The sequence below is a fragment of the Peromyscus eremicus genome, chromosome 16_21 (genome assembly GCF_949786415.1).
Source record: "Peromyscus eremicus chromosome 16_21, PerEre_H2_v1, whole genome shotgun sequence".
Lineage (NCBI taxonomy): Eukaryota > Metazoa > Chordata > Mammalia > Rodentia > Cricetidae > Peromyscus > Peromyscus eremicus.
The window spans coordinates 8,663,924-8,681,072 of NC_081432.1; the positions used below are offsets into that span (position 1 = coordinate 8,663,924).

The following is a 17,149-nucleotide window of genomic DNA, read 5'->3' on the forward strand; positions in this document are numbered from 1 at the left end:
CAGGGACTTTCCCCTGCCTCTCTGACCTTTCTTCTCCCTAGTGCCTGTGGCTGCTGGCTGATCACCCCAGGGCAGCTGAGGGTCCTCGAAGCTCCAGGCCATGACTCTCGAAGCTCCAGGCCATGACTGATCCCTTCTCTTTCTTCTTCTTCTTTCGTAAAATTTCATTTTTTATTTTATTGTAACAAGCATGGGTGTTTTGCCTGCATGTGGGTCTGTGTACCATGTGCGTTTCTCTGTAGGCCAAAGGGGGTGTTGGATCCCATGAAATGAGTTAGAGAAAGCTGTGAGCCACCTTGTGGGTGCTGAGAATTGAACCCAGGTCCTCTGGAAGGGCAGCTGTTGTTTTAAACATATTAAGCAGCACTGGTTACCGTGTGGAAAGGTCATGAGACATGACAAAACCCGGTATCAGAGCTTTATTAGGAGGAGGGGGAGGGGGACAGAAGAGAGTGACCAGGCCTGGGGAAGAAGCACAGGCAGAGAGAGGAGGGGAGGGGAGGGGAGGGGAGGGGAGGGGAGGGGAGGGGAGGGGAGGGGAGGAGAGGAGAGGAGAGGAGAGGAAGAGAGAGAGAGAGAGAGAGAGGGGAGGGAGGGGAGGGAGGGAGGGAGGAGAGAACAGAGAGGAGGGAGGAGGAACCTGTCTGGCTTTTTAAGGATTCCCATGCACATGCGCAGGTGAGCTTATGGAGCTAAGCCACGCATGTGCTGACTGTGTGACCGCGCTGCGCATATTTGTGTGATCACGCAGCGCCCTGATGACGTAAGATGTAAGACCCCTTGCTTAGCTATTGAACTGCGCATGGCAGAATCCCAACAGCAGCCGGTGCTCTTAACCACTGAGTCATCTCTCCAGCCCCTAACTGATCCCTTTTCAGAAGGCCTTGCTCCATGTTTGAAACTGATAGGCCCTGACCAGGGCTGCTTTCTGGGGATCAGAAGGCAGTAGCGAAGAGAGCAGATGACCCTATTCTGTAAGGACAAAGCCTTATGCCCTTTCTCCTGGGAACCCGCTCACTCTCGTGTGGCACGGTTGGCTGCGGCAGTTTGTCCAGGGCTCAGGCACACAGTTTGTGAGGACTGTCTGTGACTCCTTCTCTTCTTTCTTGTCTAAGCTTTCTGGAAAGGGAGGGAGTAGAGCATGCGTGACTGCTGTTTACGCCCCTGCTGGAACCATAACTGAAAGGTACTTTTAGCACAAATTCTAATTGGTCTTAATAGTAAAAACCTGGAGCCAGATATCAGGGTAAATGCTGAAAGATCAGAGAAGCAGAGCAGCCAACCACTAGAGAGACTTCTTACTTCTACCAAATCCTCAGCCTGAAAGGGGCCACGCTCCTGTCTCCACTCTGCCTTATCACTTCCTCTCTCTGCCTAGCCATATCACTTCCTGTTTCTTCCTCCCAAGGGCTGGGATTAAAGGTGTGTGCCACCACTGCCTGGCCCTTAGTGGCTAGCTCTGCACTCTGATTCTTCAGGCAAGCTTTATTTGTTAAAGCATAAATAAAATATCACCACATTTTCCCTTCTAAAATAAAAAAAGGTTATAACATATAAGGGAAACTATATGCAATAAATACAAGCAATAATTACATCAACAGTGTCTAGTCCATTAACAATTGACAAATTCAATGAAAATACTCCATATCTATCCTATGTTGGTGAGTCCAAAATGTACCTAATTCACTTTCTATCCGAACTTGCATTACCAAGACTATCTTTTGTTTTTGTTTTTGTTTTTTCGAGACAGAGTTTCTCTATGTAGTTTTGGTGCCTGTCCTGGATCTTGCTCTGTAGATCAGGCTGGCCTAGAACTCACAGAGACCTGCCTGGCTCTGCCTCCCGAGTGCTGGGATTAAAGGCGTGTGCCACCACCACCCAACAATGTACAGTATTTACTGTCAAAAATAATCTCAAATTTGTACCAATATACAAAATTTGTATACAATGTACAAAAGTCCAATCTAATGTAAAATATTTAAAACCAGTAGTTGCTTTTTTGGTTTAAAAGTAGATTCAATAATCTGTCTTTTTATCCTATTCTATATCTCTCTGTTTCTTTTCAGAGTAGAATCAATAATCTACTCTTATATCCTATTGTATCTATATCCCCTTTTTTTCTTTTCAAAACAAGAACCCTGAATCTAAACTCCTTTGTTCTGGGAGAAGTAGCGGTATCATTTGCTGTCTAGTCTCTGCATAATGGGAAAGTGCAGGGCTTGTCTCAAGTCCTGGCTAGAGTAGTCTGTGAGGCTGGATCATCTCAGCTAGCCACTTCAAGATTGTCCTGAGCAGTTTTTAGTCCAAAGTTGATCTTTAGGTGGTGTTTGTTAGCTTAGTGGTATTATCATAGTCCATGTGGAATCATTGTTGTGTGGCACCATCCTCATTTTGGAGACTTCAAAGGTCGCAGTTAGATGTGGTCATGGTTCATTGCAGAAAACTTAAACATTTTAAATGTCATATGCAGCTGATCTCAAAGAGGTTAAAGGATCAATATTTGTTATGTACATTCAGAGTACAAAAACTTAATTCCTAGTTACTTGATAGAGACTCAAACCTGAAATTATGTACAGGAAGCTAGATGAAGCTTTTTTTCTAGAATTAGTTAGTACTCTATATGACCATTAATATCATGACAAAAAGTTTAAAATATATGTATATATATCTTATAAGTTTGAGGATAATATTTATACTTTAAGAAAAGCTCTAAAGAGTTAAAATAAAACCAAAGGATTATGAATTCATGGCCATAAAATAGTCCTTTAATTTTGGTTTTTCTTCTGTCCCATATCAGGTGGCTCTTCTGACATGAGACAGAGATTTTGGATTTTACTTTAACAAGCATGCTTGAGTTTAGAGAAGGGAGAACCACACTCCAACTCCAAAGCCAGCTTTAATTTTTTAATTGGACTTTAAAAAGACTGTTGTTCCTTTCTCATTACCATTTAGAAAATTCAAAGTCAATAAAGCATTATGCAAACTATTTCTGGGCTCATTATCATCCATTTCTGTTTATTTAGCATTTTTGTTTATTTAGCCTGAACTCATTTAGAGTTCAATTTGATCTTTCTATGACTTCTTGGCCTGTAGGATTGTGTGGTATACCTGTAATATGTTTTATGTTATAATAAGCTAAAAATGTTTTATTTTACCAGAGACATATGCTGGATCATTGTCAGTCTTAATTTGTGTAAGTATACCTGTAGGCAAATGTTGCAACTCTGGGGGAAAGGCATCCTGACTGTTCAGGGAGCCAGGTGACACCTTGAGCTGCTAGGACAGCTCAGCTCTGGAGGACTGTTTAAGTCCTTGTCACCATTTAAGGTTTTGAACAAATTAATCAGTTTTTGATTTTCTACTTCAAAAGTGGGCCATAGATGGGAAATGTCTCCTAGCAATCTTTGAAAGTCATTAAGAGTCCACAATCAATCTCTCCTAATTTGCATCTTTTGGGGTCTAATTTTTTGTAGACCTATTTTATATCCTAAGTAAGTAATAGAATCTCCTCTTTGTATTTTTTCAGGAGCAATTTGTAATCCCCCAAAAGGCAAAATTTTGTCTACTTCTTCAAACATTCTTTCTAAAGTATCTACATTTGAATCAGCTAGTCCATGTCATCCATGTAATGGTAAACTATAGATTGAAGAAATTGCTTACATATCATTTCCAATGGCTGTTGTAGAATATATTGGCATAGGGTGGAGCTATTCAACATTCCCTGTGGGAGAACCTTCCATTGATATCTCTTAACAGGCTGAGAATTATTATAAGTAGGCACTGTGAAGGCAAATTTTTCTGTCTTGTTCTTGTAAAGTTATATTGAAGAAACAGTCTTTTAAATTGATAAGTATAAGAGACCATTCTTTAGTTAACAGAGAAGGCAAAGGAATTCCAGACTGTAGAGAGCCCATTGGCTGAATCACCTTATTGACAGCTTTTAGATATGTTACCATTCTCCATTTTCCAGATTTCCTTTTAATCACAAATTCAGGAGAATTTGAAGGGCTGGTTGATTCTTCAATATACTAAGCATTTATGCTGAGTAGTTTCTCTTATGTTAAAGGTCATTGTTCAACCCATACAGGTTTGTCCACCAACCATTTTAAAGGTAGGGCTGTTGGTGCCTTTGAAAGATCAGCAGCTGTTGTGCCCTGTTCTTGTACAACTTGAATGGTCAGTGACTGGTCTTTATAATAGCTTCTAATATTTTTTCCAGAAACATATATTAGTTTATGGTTTGTTCCTGAGATTGGAGTGCTGTGGGATATATGGCAAATGTGTTGCTAATTAATCAATAAAACACTGATTGGCCGTTGGCTAGGCAGGAAGTATAGGCAGGGCAAGGAGAAGAATAAAGCTGGGAAGTGGAAGGCTGAGTCAGAGAGACACTGCCAGCCACCACGATGAGAAACAGCATGTGAAGATGCCGGTAAGCCACGAGCCATGTGGCAAGGTATAGATTAAAGGAAATGGATTAATTTAAGCTATAAGAACAGTTAGCAAGAAGCCTGCCACGGCCATACAGTTTGAAAGCAACATAAGTCTCTGTGTTTACTTGGTTGGGTCTGAGTGACTGTGGGACTGACAGGTGAGAGAGATTTGCCCTGACTGTGGGCCAGGCAGGAAAACTCTAGCTACATTGGAGGAATGTTAATCTGGGTATTCCATTGTTATAACAAATCATGTCCCCGTAATTCATTGCTATGTTAGCCATATGTGGCTTTAATTTTCCTCTGTGTCCTTCTGGCCCTATACATTCAACCCATATCATGCTCTGTCTTACCTGAGATAACATTCTAATCCTTAAAAGTTGAACATTTAGCTCCTGAAGAGGCTAATTTGGATGCCAAGATTCTGGTACAATTATTGTTACATCTGCACCTATGTCTACAAGACTTTCAATGACTATGCCATTTATTTATATTTTTAATTTTGGTCTTTGTTGATTTATAGAAGTTTGCCAGAATATTCACTTTATGGTTTCTTCTGAATTCTTTGTTCTCTCTTCTATAGCTGTTCAATCATCCAGAGCAGTATGGTTTCTTACAATAGGCATTAGGTTCTTTAATTGCTCTAGAAAGGAGTTTCCTCCATGGTGACAGGAAACAACTGAACCAAATTTGACATGGGGGCCTGTGAGAGGCCCCCAAGGTGTTTCCCAATGGCAAAAGGTTACCTTGACTGTCCCTTGTCTACATTCATTAGTTCAATATCTGCTTTTGCCACACCTTCTGCATAATCCAGAAGGGAGGGACATTCTGTTGGGATTTTCTTAGAAAAGCATTGTTTCTAGGAATGCCTTGTTTAAAGTCCCTTTTTAGGTAGCCTTGATTACCACAATTGAAACACTTGACATTTCAATTTTTCTTCAAATCTCTGGAAATCATCTCTCTTATCCAAGCATCATGATGGTTTTGAGATTCAATATTGATTGTATCTCAGATTCATTCCTCCATTCCTCCAAAGGTGGTGATCTTGTATTTAATGGCCTAATTACCCTTTTGCATTATGCATAAGCATTTTCAAAAGCTAGAGATTCATTTTTTTAAAAGATTTATTTATTTATTATGTATACAATATTCTGCCTGCATGTGTCCCTGCAGGCCACAAGACAGCTCCAGATCTCATTACAAGTGGTTGTGAGCTACCATGTGGTTGCTGAAAATTGAACTGAGGACCTCTGGAAGAGCAGTCGGTGCTCTTAACACTGAGCCATCTCTCCAGCCCGAGATTCAATTATTTTTTGTCTAGTTTCTGAATTTGGTATCATTCTATTTACTGTTGACGTCAATGTTTGTAAGAAATCAGTGAAGGTTTCTTTTGCATAGCCTTAGTATATGACTCAATTTTCTTCCCTACTTCTTCAATTATGTCCCAAGCATTCAAGGCTCTGTGCAGCATAAAGCCAGGGTGTGGTCATCATATAGAGACTGCCTTTCTACATTAGCATAATCTCCCTCTCCAAGAAGTTGATCTTGGGAGATTTCCATACCTCTAGCCTACTTCATTGTTCAATGGTCTTAGCCTCATCTTTCTACCAGATCCTCCATTGTAATTGAAGACCAGCCTCCAAGACTGCTCTAATCAAGTCTTGAGGGGTAATTCTATCACAATTTACCATGAGTTTAACATCTGCTTCACAAAACGTGAATGCATTCCATATGAGACTATTGCTTCCTTGAATCTCCTCAAATCTAACATTTGTACAGGAGTCCATTCAGCTCTTACATAGCCTGGAAGATATCTATCATATGGCAGCTCCTGTGAGGTTACTGGATAAATTAAGGTTGGCTGTTTGAAAACCTTAGGCTCTTCTGTAACCTTATAATGCTGAGATTGGTTCTCCTTTAAATTCCTCCGTCTGGGTCTGAATATCTCTATCATCTGTTTTAATAAGTTTTTCTAAAACTTTTATCTTGGCACTCATATTAACCAACTTTTTAAATGATAAAACAAAAAATAATCAAACAGGTATTTAGAATTGACATTACATAAACCCATCTAAATTAATTATCCTCTCATTTAATTGCTCCATTTTCAAACTGTCCAGTGTATTATCATACAGAGATCTAATTCCCTACATTGTAATAGTGTTTCCCTTTTTTTAATGTGGGAAAAAACTCTCTTTTTTAACTAATTCCTCCCTTTAAGAATTCCCGCCTGTCGTGGCCGCCATCAGAGAGCAGAAGCCATGATGGCCCTGCGCTACCCCATGGCCGTGGGCCTCAACAAGGGCCACAAGGTGACGAAGAACATCAACAAGCCGAGACACAGCAAGGGCACCTCACCAAGCACACCACATTCGGCGGGACATGATCCGGGAGGTGTGCGGCTTCGCGCCCAATGAGCGGCGCCATGGAGCTGCTCAAGGTGTCCAAGGACAAGCGCGTGCTCAAGTTCATCAAGAAGTGGGTGGGCACGCACATCCGGGCCAAGAGGAAGCGGGAGGAGCTGAGCAATGTGCTGGCCGCCATGAGGAAGCCTGTGGCCAAGAAGGACTGATTCCCCCACCCCCAATAAACGTTGCTACCGGGCAAAAAAAAAAAAAAAAAAAGAATTCCCAATTGTCTCACCAAATCTGCCGACAATGATGATCAGATGTGAGGCTGACTGCTTCTGTGTAGAACAGTAGAAGCCTGAGTGGGTTTCAAGGCAGTTACCTAGTATGATAGCAGCCCGAGGAGGGGGTCCAGGGAGAGCCCACAACCCACTGGGAGAGAAGAAGTCAAAGAGCCAGCCATCTGCATGGGGGAATGCGTGAAAGCGGCTAACTCCTGTGGTTTTTGGAAACCAAAGCCTACGGAGTTTGCTGCAGAAGTCTGCATCAGAAACTTGGCTGGCGGGGTAGTGACTCTGGCCGTGTGCAGCTCCAGCCTGTGCTGGCGGCTACAAAGCCACAGGCAAGTGGCTTTTTTGTGAATTCGTGAATTTTGTGAATTGGACACCAGATGTAGCAGAAATTCTTAATAATAAAAATCCAGAGTCAGATTATCAGGGTAAATGCTGAAAGATCAGAGAAGCAGAGCAGCCAGCCACTAGAGAGACTTTGTACCTCTACTGAATCCTCAGCCTGAAAGGGACCAAGCTCCTGTCTCTACCCCACCTTATCACTTCCTCTTTCCATCTAGCTATACCATTTCCTGTTTCCTCCTCCCAAGTGCTGGGATTAAAGGTGTGTGCCACCACTGCCTGGCCTCTAGTGGTTTGCTCTGCACTCTGATTTTCAGGCAAGATTTATTTGTTAAAGCAAAAACAAAATATCACACGTACTGTCTTTTCTTTTCTTTCTTTTCTTTTCTTTTCTTTTTCTTTCTTTCTTTTTTTTTTTTTTTGGTGACAGGATTTCTCTGTGTAACAGCCTTGGCTGTCCTAGAACCCATTCTGTAGACCAGGCTGGCCTCGATCTCAGATGCCTCCTGAGTATAGGGATTAAAGGTGTGCATCATCATGCCTAGTTTCTGTCTTTCCTATCAAAATGTTAAAAGTCTCATCGAAAAGTTATTAAAGGTTAAAATATTAAATAGGGGTTTAGCCTCCACTGCCATCGACAGCTGCTGCGTCTCTGGTGGGTTTCCTGAGAGCCACCAGTGGGTTTATTCTACCCAGCAAGGGGCCTGTCAGCTCTAAGAGCTTGTCCTATTAGGCTATTTCATCACAACACCTCTTGTAAAGCTTCTGATACCTGCGTGTTGTTTGGTACATGAGTAGATAAGATAAAACCATGGTAGATGCTGGGAATAGAACCTGGATCCTCCGCAAGAGCAGTAAGTGCTCTTAACCTCTGAGCCATCTCTCCAGCCCCTTTATTCTGTTTCTTAGTCTGTGAAAGTACTTTCTGTTTTGAGATGAGTCACACTGGCTAGCCTGGAACTCACTACATAGGCTAGCCTCGAACTCCCAGAGATCCACCTGCCTCTGCCTCCCCAGCACTGTGATTACAGGTGTGCCACTATGTCCAGCATGAATGAAAATACTTCTTAGTAAAGATTTAGCCAGGTGGTGGTGGCTCACACCTTTAATCTGAGCACTGGGGGGGGGGGGCAGAGGCATGTGGATCTCTGAATTCAAGGTCAGCCCAGTCTACAGAATGAGTTCCAGGACAGCCAGGGCTACACAGAGAAACCCTGTCTCGAGAAACAAAAACAAAATAAAAAAAAGATTTAGTCAAGAGACAGAGGTTCTCAACCTGTTGGTCGCTGCTCACCTGGGGGTTGGTCAGTGACCCTTTCACAGGGGTCACCTAACACCATCTGAAAACAAAGATATTTACATTACAATTCACAACAGCAAAGTTACAGCTATGAAGTAGCAGTGAAAATAATTTTATGGTTCAGGATCACTGCAACAGGAGGAACTATATTAAAGGGTCACAGCAGCAGGAAGGTTGAGACCCCCTGCTCTATGTAGACCAAGCTGACCTTCAACTCACAGATCTGTTTGCCTCTGCCTCCTGAATGCTAGGACTAAAGGCATATGACTCCACACCCAGCCCAACCTTGATTCTTTTTCTTTTTAAGATGGGGGTCCCTGACTTAGCCTGGAACTCATCAAGTGTGCTAGGTCCCAGGAAATTGCCTCTTTCTGCTTCCCCAAGGCTGGGGATGCAGATACACACCACCATGCCCAGCCTTTTCACGTGGGTTCTAGGGGTTGAACCCAGGTCCTAATGCTCATACAGCCTGCACTTACCCGGGAGCCATCTCCCGGCCCCTCCCTTTTCTCTCTTCTTTCTTTATGTGGGTCTTTAGAGCTGTGATCTTCCTCCCATCCCCCTTCCTTGCATGTAAACTTTGCTATGTTTTGTGTTTGCTTACAGCCACCCCAACTGATCTTCTAATGGATCTCATTACTCTCCAGTCCATTGGTTCAGGGCCTTGGCTGTTTGGGGGTGTTTCTGAGTGCCCTTCTTACAGTGACTTCTAGCTTCTGCATTCTAGGGCTCTGCTGAGGCCTTTCCCAACTCCCTGTGGACACACAGTTCCCAGCGTTTCCTTTGGAGGTTTCAGTCTTGAACAGGAACACTGCCTCAGGCAGCTGCGACATTAAACAGCTGCTGCTGCATCTCCTCAATGGTCACCAGGGAAAAGCCTTCCCAGTAACAAAGTCTGAGTCAGGCCAAATAACCACAGGCCCGATGTCGGGCTGCAGGATTCTGCCAATGTGGACGATGTCGACGGCCACTTGACCATTGAGGATGAGGCCTCTGGGCAGCAATGGGTTTGTTCTGACCCTCCAGTGGATCTCAGCTGCTAGATTTTGGACTGTCGAAGAGGTTGGAGTGGGAATAGGAATAGAATAAGCCAAAATACCACAACACTAGGAATTCTTTCCTTTAGCTGTCTTTTCCTTCTTATTCTTATCTTTTTTTTTTTTTTTTTTTTTTTTTTTTTTTTTTTTTTTTTAAGACAAGCGTGAAGTAAAATTTGAAAGAAAATGGCCCCCAAAGGAAATGGCACTATTAGGAGATGTGGCTTTGTTGAAGTAGGTGTGGTCTTGTTGGAGGAAGCATGTCACTGTGGAGGTGGGCTTTGAGGTCTCATATATGCTCAAGCCATGCCCATGGCTTAAGCCATGCCTGGGAGATAAGATGTAGGACTCTTATCTCCAGCACCATGTCTGCCTGCATGCTACCATGTTGAACCAGGATGATAATGAACTAAACCTCTGAACTGTAAGCCACCCTAGTTAAATGATTTTCCTTTATAAGAGTTGCCATGGCCATGGTGTCTCTTCAAAGCAATAGAAATCCTAAGACGTAAGGTCTCACTATGTAGCTCTGGCTGTCCTAGAACTCGGTATATAGACCAGGCTGGCCTCAAACTCACAGAGATCCTCCTGCCTCGACCTCCCAAATGCTGGGATCAAAGGTGTGTGCCACCACCCAGTGTTAGCTGTTTCCCATGGTTGCAAGTCTTTGGTTAACTTCCAGAGTCCTGAAAACACTAATTTCCATATTTCTCAATGTTCTTAAAGTTTTATGGGGTCCGGTGTATGAAGGTGCTATCCCACTGATTTGATAGAGGTGGCCCATGACACCTAGATGGCTTTATTTTTGAGTCAGGGTTTCATGTATCCTAGGCTGTCTCCTAATCTGCTATGTAGCCAAGGATGACCCCAAACCTTGATCCTTCTGCTCCCACCTTTCAAGTGCTGGGATTACAGGCAGGCATCACCAGGCCTGGTGTGCATGGTGTAGAGGATTGAACCTAGGTTTTATGAATTCGCTATGAGTACACTATCGGCTGAGTCCTATGCCCCCCTCAGCCCTCGTGACTGGCTTTTAAAAGTATTTATTTACTGATTATTTTATTTCATAAATATATGAGTGTTTTGCCTGCACGTATATCTGTACTCTGTATGCATACCTGGTGCCCAATGAGGCCAGAGGAGGGTATTGATTTCCCTGAAGTTGGAGTTACAGAGGGTTGTGAGCCGCCATGTGGGTGCTGGAAATTGAACCTGGGTCTTCCGGAAGAACAGCAAGTATTTGTAGCTAGAGTTTTCCTGCCTTGCCCACAGTCAGGACAAATCTTTGTCACCTGCCAGTCCCACAGCTGCTCAGACCCAACCAAGTAAACACAGAGACTTATATTGCTTACAAACTGTATGGCCGTGGCAGGCTTCTTGCTAACTGTTCTTATAGCTTAAATTAATCCATTTCCACAAATCTACACCCTGCCACGCGGCTCGTGGCTTACTGGCATCTTCACATGCTGTTTGTCCTGGCGGCGGCTGGCAGTGACTCCTTTTGCCTTCCTGTTCTTTCTTTTCTCCTGTTAGTCCCGCCTATACTTCCTGCCTAGCCACTGGTCAATCAGTGTTTTATTTATTGACCAATCAGAGCAACACATTTGCCATACAGAACATCCCACAGCAAGTATTTTTAACTGCTGAGCTATCTCTCCTGCCTCTGATGCTTGGTCTCTGAAACATCCACTACAGTATTAAACTCTGCCACCTTCGATGGCCTAGCTCTCTGTGTATGACCCATGATCTTTGTCCAGTACTGCTGCCGGTGAGGCCCAGGGCCAGGGGTTGGTAGGGGGACTGTTTGTCTTGAGTCTATTGGGGGAAGGAAAGCGTTTGTTGGGCTTACTCTTCCTGGTCACAGTCCATCACTGAGGGCAGGAGCTGAAGCGGGAACCACAGAGGAAGGCTGCTTACTTGCTCTCAGGTTCCCATTCAACTACCTTCTTCATACAGCCCAGGCCCACCTGTCTAGGGATGGGATCACTGGGCTCTTTGACATCAACTAGCAATTAAGACAGTTCACCACAGACTTGCCCACAGGCCAGCCTGATGGAGGCAGTTCTTCAGCTGAGGTTCCTCTTCCCAGCTGTGTCAGGTTGGCAACCAAGATTAACTGTTGCGGCTTCCTTCTCCATTAACCCACATCTTTTTTTTTTTTTTTTAATAATACTTTTTTCATTTATTTTACATACCAACTGCAGTTTCCCCTCCCTCCTCTCCTCCTGTCCCCCCTCCCCCATCTCCATTCAGAAAGGGGCAGGGCTTCCCATGGGCTTGAACAAAGCATGGCACATCAATTTGAGGCAAGACTGAGCTCCTCCCCTTGTGTCAAGGCTGGGCAAGGTCATCCAGCATGGGGAACAGGTTCCCAGGAGCTAGCTAAGCACCAGGGACAGGTCCTGATCCCACTGTTAGGAGCCCTACAAAGAGGCCAAGCTACACAACTGTCACATCTTGTTGCAAAAGTTTCCAGAGGTTTCCTTTTATGTGGAGCGTTCTGGAAGCCCTTGGATGCTCATCGGTACCATCAGGTTGCTTTTTCAGAGAACACTGTCGCAGCTGTTTCCTCTGCCCGCAGACAAGGGAAGCCGCTGGTGCTCACACCCTGAGCTCAGGAGGGAGGGGAAGGAATCACAGATCTCTGGCCTCTGCTCGTGCAAGGGTCTGCTGCCTTGGGCTGCTGTGGACACAGGCTCCTGGTGATCCCAGAGTCTCTTTCTGAGAGGACAAAAGCTCAATATCTGGGCCTAAAGTTAGGATCAGGTCACTGCCAAACAGTGGCTGGCTGGTCTCAGCTTCCTTGAGTGTCCCTCAAGGGGCTCCTCCCAACACTCAGGTTGCTTAGTGGCAGGCCATGCCCGGAAGCCTAGGTATGGAGAGTGGGACTCCTCATTTCTTACCTCAGAGAAAACCTAACCTCTTGGGAAGTCTCCCACCTGCCATTGGTGGAATATTATGAGAGGCATACACTGCTCCCCTGACCCCAGTAAGGCCTGTGAGAGCAAAAGCCGTTGTCTGGGATGGCGACCTGCAGATCAGCGCTTGCCTTGTGAACTCAGGCTGGAAGACAGCTTGTCATGGGGCAGGAGCCCTCCGCTGACACACCTTGCTCCCAGGATCCTAGCTTCTTGACCTCACTTCCAACATTCAGCTCCTTTTCCTGCCCACACACAAGCCACCGAGGCCCGTGGCCCCAGCACACCACTCTTCTCCTTACCTACTTGTGAAGTAGAAGGTTAAAAAAAAAAAAATTGTTAGATAGTAATTTATTCAGCAATTTACTTAAAGCTCATTTCCAAGCATGACTTCGCTTGACACCTGGGACAGGAACCTAAAGAAACAGACAAAACAATGGGCAATTGTCCTTAACAACCGGACCGCAAAAGCCTACACCTGTCAACTAATTATGACATGTGCCTTTGAAAACAAAAGGCTGACCGCCACATGCCACATATGCTTCTGTGAAGTCTCACTTGCTTGCCAGCCCTACCTTGTGGTTTTAGAGTATAAAATGAGACCTAGCCAACTAGACCTGGGACCGAAGCATTTCGAGAGCTCTCCTGGCATGGGTACAAGGGAGAATGCTCTCTTCCTTTCTTATTGGCATTTATTCCAGATAAATTTCCCCAAACACTTGCTTTATATAATGCGGTTATGATTGCAGAAGTTACTAACTGGTGGCTGGGGGTGTGGCTCAGTTGGTAGGGTGCCTGTCTAGCACGCACGCAGTCCTGGATTTGAGTCCCAGCACTGCATAGAATGGGAGTGTGGTGGCATACACCCATAATGCACTTGGGGGGGTGGAGGCAGGAGGATTGATTACAATTCAGGTTGTCCTTGTTCACATAGCAAGTTAGAGGCTATTATGGGCTAAATGAGACCCCTGTCTTAAAAATAAAGTCAACAAAAAGAAAAGAAGGAGAAATGAAATAGCTAACAGGAACTGGTAATTACATGGCCATTTGGGGATGGCATCCATCCCTTCCACTCTAGTGAGGTGTAGTGATTGGTCGCTGAACTCAGTATTGCTTGGTGGTACAGGGTGGTCTGGTATGTGTGAAGCCCTGGGTTCCTGAGCCAGAGCCAGAGATGTTGATCTGGACCCAATGCTTCGCAGAGGGAATCTGAAGTGCTGGCCGTGGGGACAAAGGGGTACAGAGGCCTGTAAGAAGTACAGACTAGCCGGGCGGTAGTGGCGCACGCCTTTAATCCCAGCACTCGGGAGGCAGAGCCAGATGGATCTCTGAGTTCAAGGCCAGCCTGGTTCCAGGACAGCCAGGGTTACACAAAGAAATCCTGTCTCAAAAACAAAAACAAAACGGAACACGAGTGCAGGCATTGAGGTTGAGCATAGTGGTGTATTCCCTTAATCCCAGCACATGGGAGTCAGGGGTAGGCAGATCTCTGTGAGTTCGAGGCCAGGCTGGTCTGCATGGTCAGTTCTAGGCCAGCTAGAGCAAAAGTGAGATGCTGTCTCACAATCAAACCAGAACAACAACAAAAACAAACAAACAAAGAAAAGAAAAAGAAATGCAGACTTTGGCAGAACATCATGGCTGCTGGAAGACATGCTGCTCAGGGAGCCCTCCTGGTGTGGGACTCAGGGCTGGAAGACAAGCTAAGATGAATGTGCTGGTGAGCACTGGTGGGTGAACCACCAGGAAGTGTGCTCTCCAGATGGATGGACCATGGAGGTGCGGAGTGACCTGCACTGCACAGTAAACCTTCCTGTTTTGTAGTGAACCCAAGGAAATAGTAGAAATGGATGTGAGAGGAAAGGAAGCAGGAAGGAGAGAAAGAGACAAAGAAAATAGCAGGAATAGGACAGAAAGACAGCACAGGTTGCCAGCAGGCTGCGTGGGAGGGGTGTGCGTATCACAGAGTAGCCCGCCCTTTCCCAAAGCCTCATCCCTCTCCCTTCACTTGGCTTTCCAGGGTTGCAGCCACTGTTGAAGGTCAGTTGTCGCTGGTCACCAAGTTGCATCTGACGACTCCCACCTCGCTGTGGGCTTCCGCCATGGGTGGCCGGAGGAGCCAGGCTGTTCTGAGGGGATTAGCCTGGGTAGGGGGCCCTGGTGTGATAGAATCCTGCTGGCACCCACACTGGTGGTGGCCAAGTGATGGCCGAATTCCCTTTTCTTCCTCTGCATCCCCAACTGAGATATACAGATGTCCCCAAGACACAGGGGATGAGTTGTGATTGTACCCAACAAACCTAGATGTGTTCTTATAAATGGCTGAGGTCACCTGGCAAGCTTGGGAGAGACAGGCCTGGGGTGTTTCCTATAAAAACTGTGGGTTTTTTTGTTTGTTTTGCTTTATTTTTTTTTTTTTATTGTTTTGAGACAGAGTCTCATTATCTAGACCGGGGTGGCCTCAAGATCCTGCAGCCTCTGCCTCCCGAGTGTTGGGGTCAAAGGCATGTGCCATCATGTTCAGCCACAAGCTTTCTTTATCATTGTTTTTATATCCAAGTATTATATATATTCTTACTTAATTTTTAAATTATAATGATAAGCGTTTAAAAACATTAGTTTTGCTCCTCAAAATACTGTGTATAGATTATGCATTTGCTGCACTTTTTGTATTTGTTCCAAACAACATAAAGGCAATTTTTTTTTTTTTTTTGATTTTGGTTGTTTTATAACTTGAGTTATCTGGAAAGAGGATTTCAATGAGAAAAGGTCTCCATCCCGTTAATCTGTAGGCAAGTCTGTGGGAGCATTTTCTAGGTTAATGATGGACGTTCAAGAGTCTAGATCACTGTGGGTGGGGTCACCACTGGGTAGTTGGTCATTGATTGTATAAAGAGCAGGCTGAGCAAGTCATAGAGAGCAAGCCAGTGAGCAGTGTTCCTTCATGGTTCCTGCTTCAGTTTCTGCCTTGACTCCCAAAATGGACTTTGAGCTGAAAGGTGTAAGATGAAATAGACCCTTATCTCCCCAAGTTGTTTTGGCCCTGGTGTTTTGTCACAACAATAAGATACCTAGGCTGACCTTGAACTCCCAGGCTCAGGTGATATCTCCTCAGCCTCCCAGGCAGACTAGAGAAGGTAAGTAACCAGTTCTCTGTGTGTGATATTTAGAGTCAGAATCCAAGGCTTCATATGTGGGAGGCAAGTGTTCTACCACCAAGCTGCATCCCCAGCTCTAAAAAAATGAGCAATGTTTTGTGGTTTTTTTAAGGAGTTAATTTTATTATTTTTTTTTAAAGAAGATTTTATTTTAATTGTTTGTGTGTGTATGTGTTTGAGTTATGTGCACCATATAAGTGCAGTGCCCGAAGAGTCCAGAAGAGGGCATCAGCTCCCATGGAGCCAGAGTTAAAGGGAGTTGTGAGCTGCCTGATGCAGATGCTGGGAACCTAGGTCCCCTGCAAGAGCAGCAAGTGTTCTTAACTGCTGAACTGTCTCTCTTGCACCCATTTCATTCTTCAGGGAAAAGCTTTGCCACAGATGTGGATCTGTGTTAAAGAACCTGTCCCGGTGTTCAGAGTTTAAAATCTGCTCTCTGAAGCTCCTGTTCTCTGTGAGTCCCGGCTTCTAGTCTGGCCTCCAGTCCCCACAGGCCTTCTCATCTACTGCCTGATACTCACTTAACCGCAAGGTGGGTGGGAGATGAAGGCTGGGGCCAGGATTAGTAACTGCCATTTATTACCTTCTGGGTGCTAATTACCACCCTGTCACCGGGGAGCAGAGTCATCCTCCACACGTGGTATAGCTGTGCAGGATACAAAGGCTGCATGTCAGGAGCTGACTCTCACAGGATAACTGGGATGCCAGCTTTGGGGAATCCATTTTTTTAAATTAAATAAAATGAGAAGAAGTCAGAAAACTACACTATCAGGAGACTTAGACTAGTCTCACTACATGAACACACCTGATAGTTTTGACTGATACTCCCTGTGGTATTTTTGTTTGTTTGTTTGTTTTTGTTTTTTCAAGACAGGATTTTTCTGTGTAGCTTTGTACCTTTCCTAGAACTTGCTTTGTAGCCCAGGCTGGCCTGGAACTCACAGAGATCCACCTGCCTCTGCCTCCCGAGTGCTGGGATTAAAGGCATGCGCCACCACCATCTGGCCCTCTGTGGTATTTTTATATTGATGTAACAATAGTTTACAAATTATAGCGTGGGTATGCATGCATGCGTGTGTGTGTGTGTGTGTGTGTGTGTGTGTGTGTGTGTGTAAGCCAGAGGTTGACGTGAGGTGTCTTCCTCTGTTGCTCTCCACCTTATTTTTAAAAATCCCATTATATTTATTTGCTTGGAGTGGGGCAAAGTGACACAATGTGCATGTGGCAGAGGACAGCTGGCAGGTATAGGTTCTGTCTTTCAACCATGTGGCTTCCGAGGGTTGAACTCGGGTTGTCAGGCTTGGCTACAAAGGCTTTTCTTTA

The 17,149-nt window shown here is 44.7% G+C and overlaps 1 pseudogene; it reads left to right on the plus strand.

Annotated features, from left to right (window-relative positions):
- The first annotated feature begins 6,697 nt into the window (after window positions 1-6,697).
- LOC131893894 (large ribosomal subunit protein eL36-like) lies at window positions 6,698-7,005 on the plus strand (annotated as a pseudogene).
- Window positions 7,006-17,149: the final 10,144 nt, after the last annotated feature.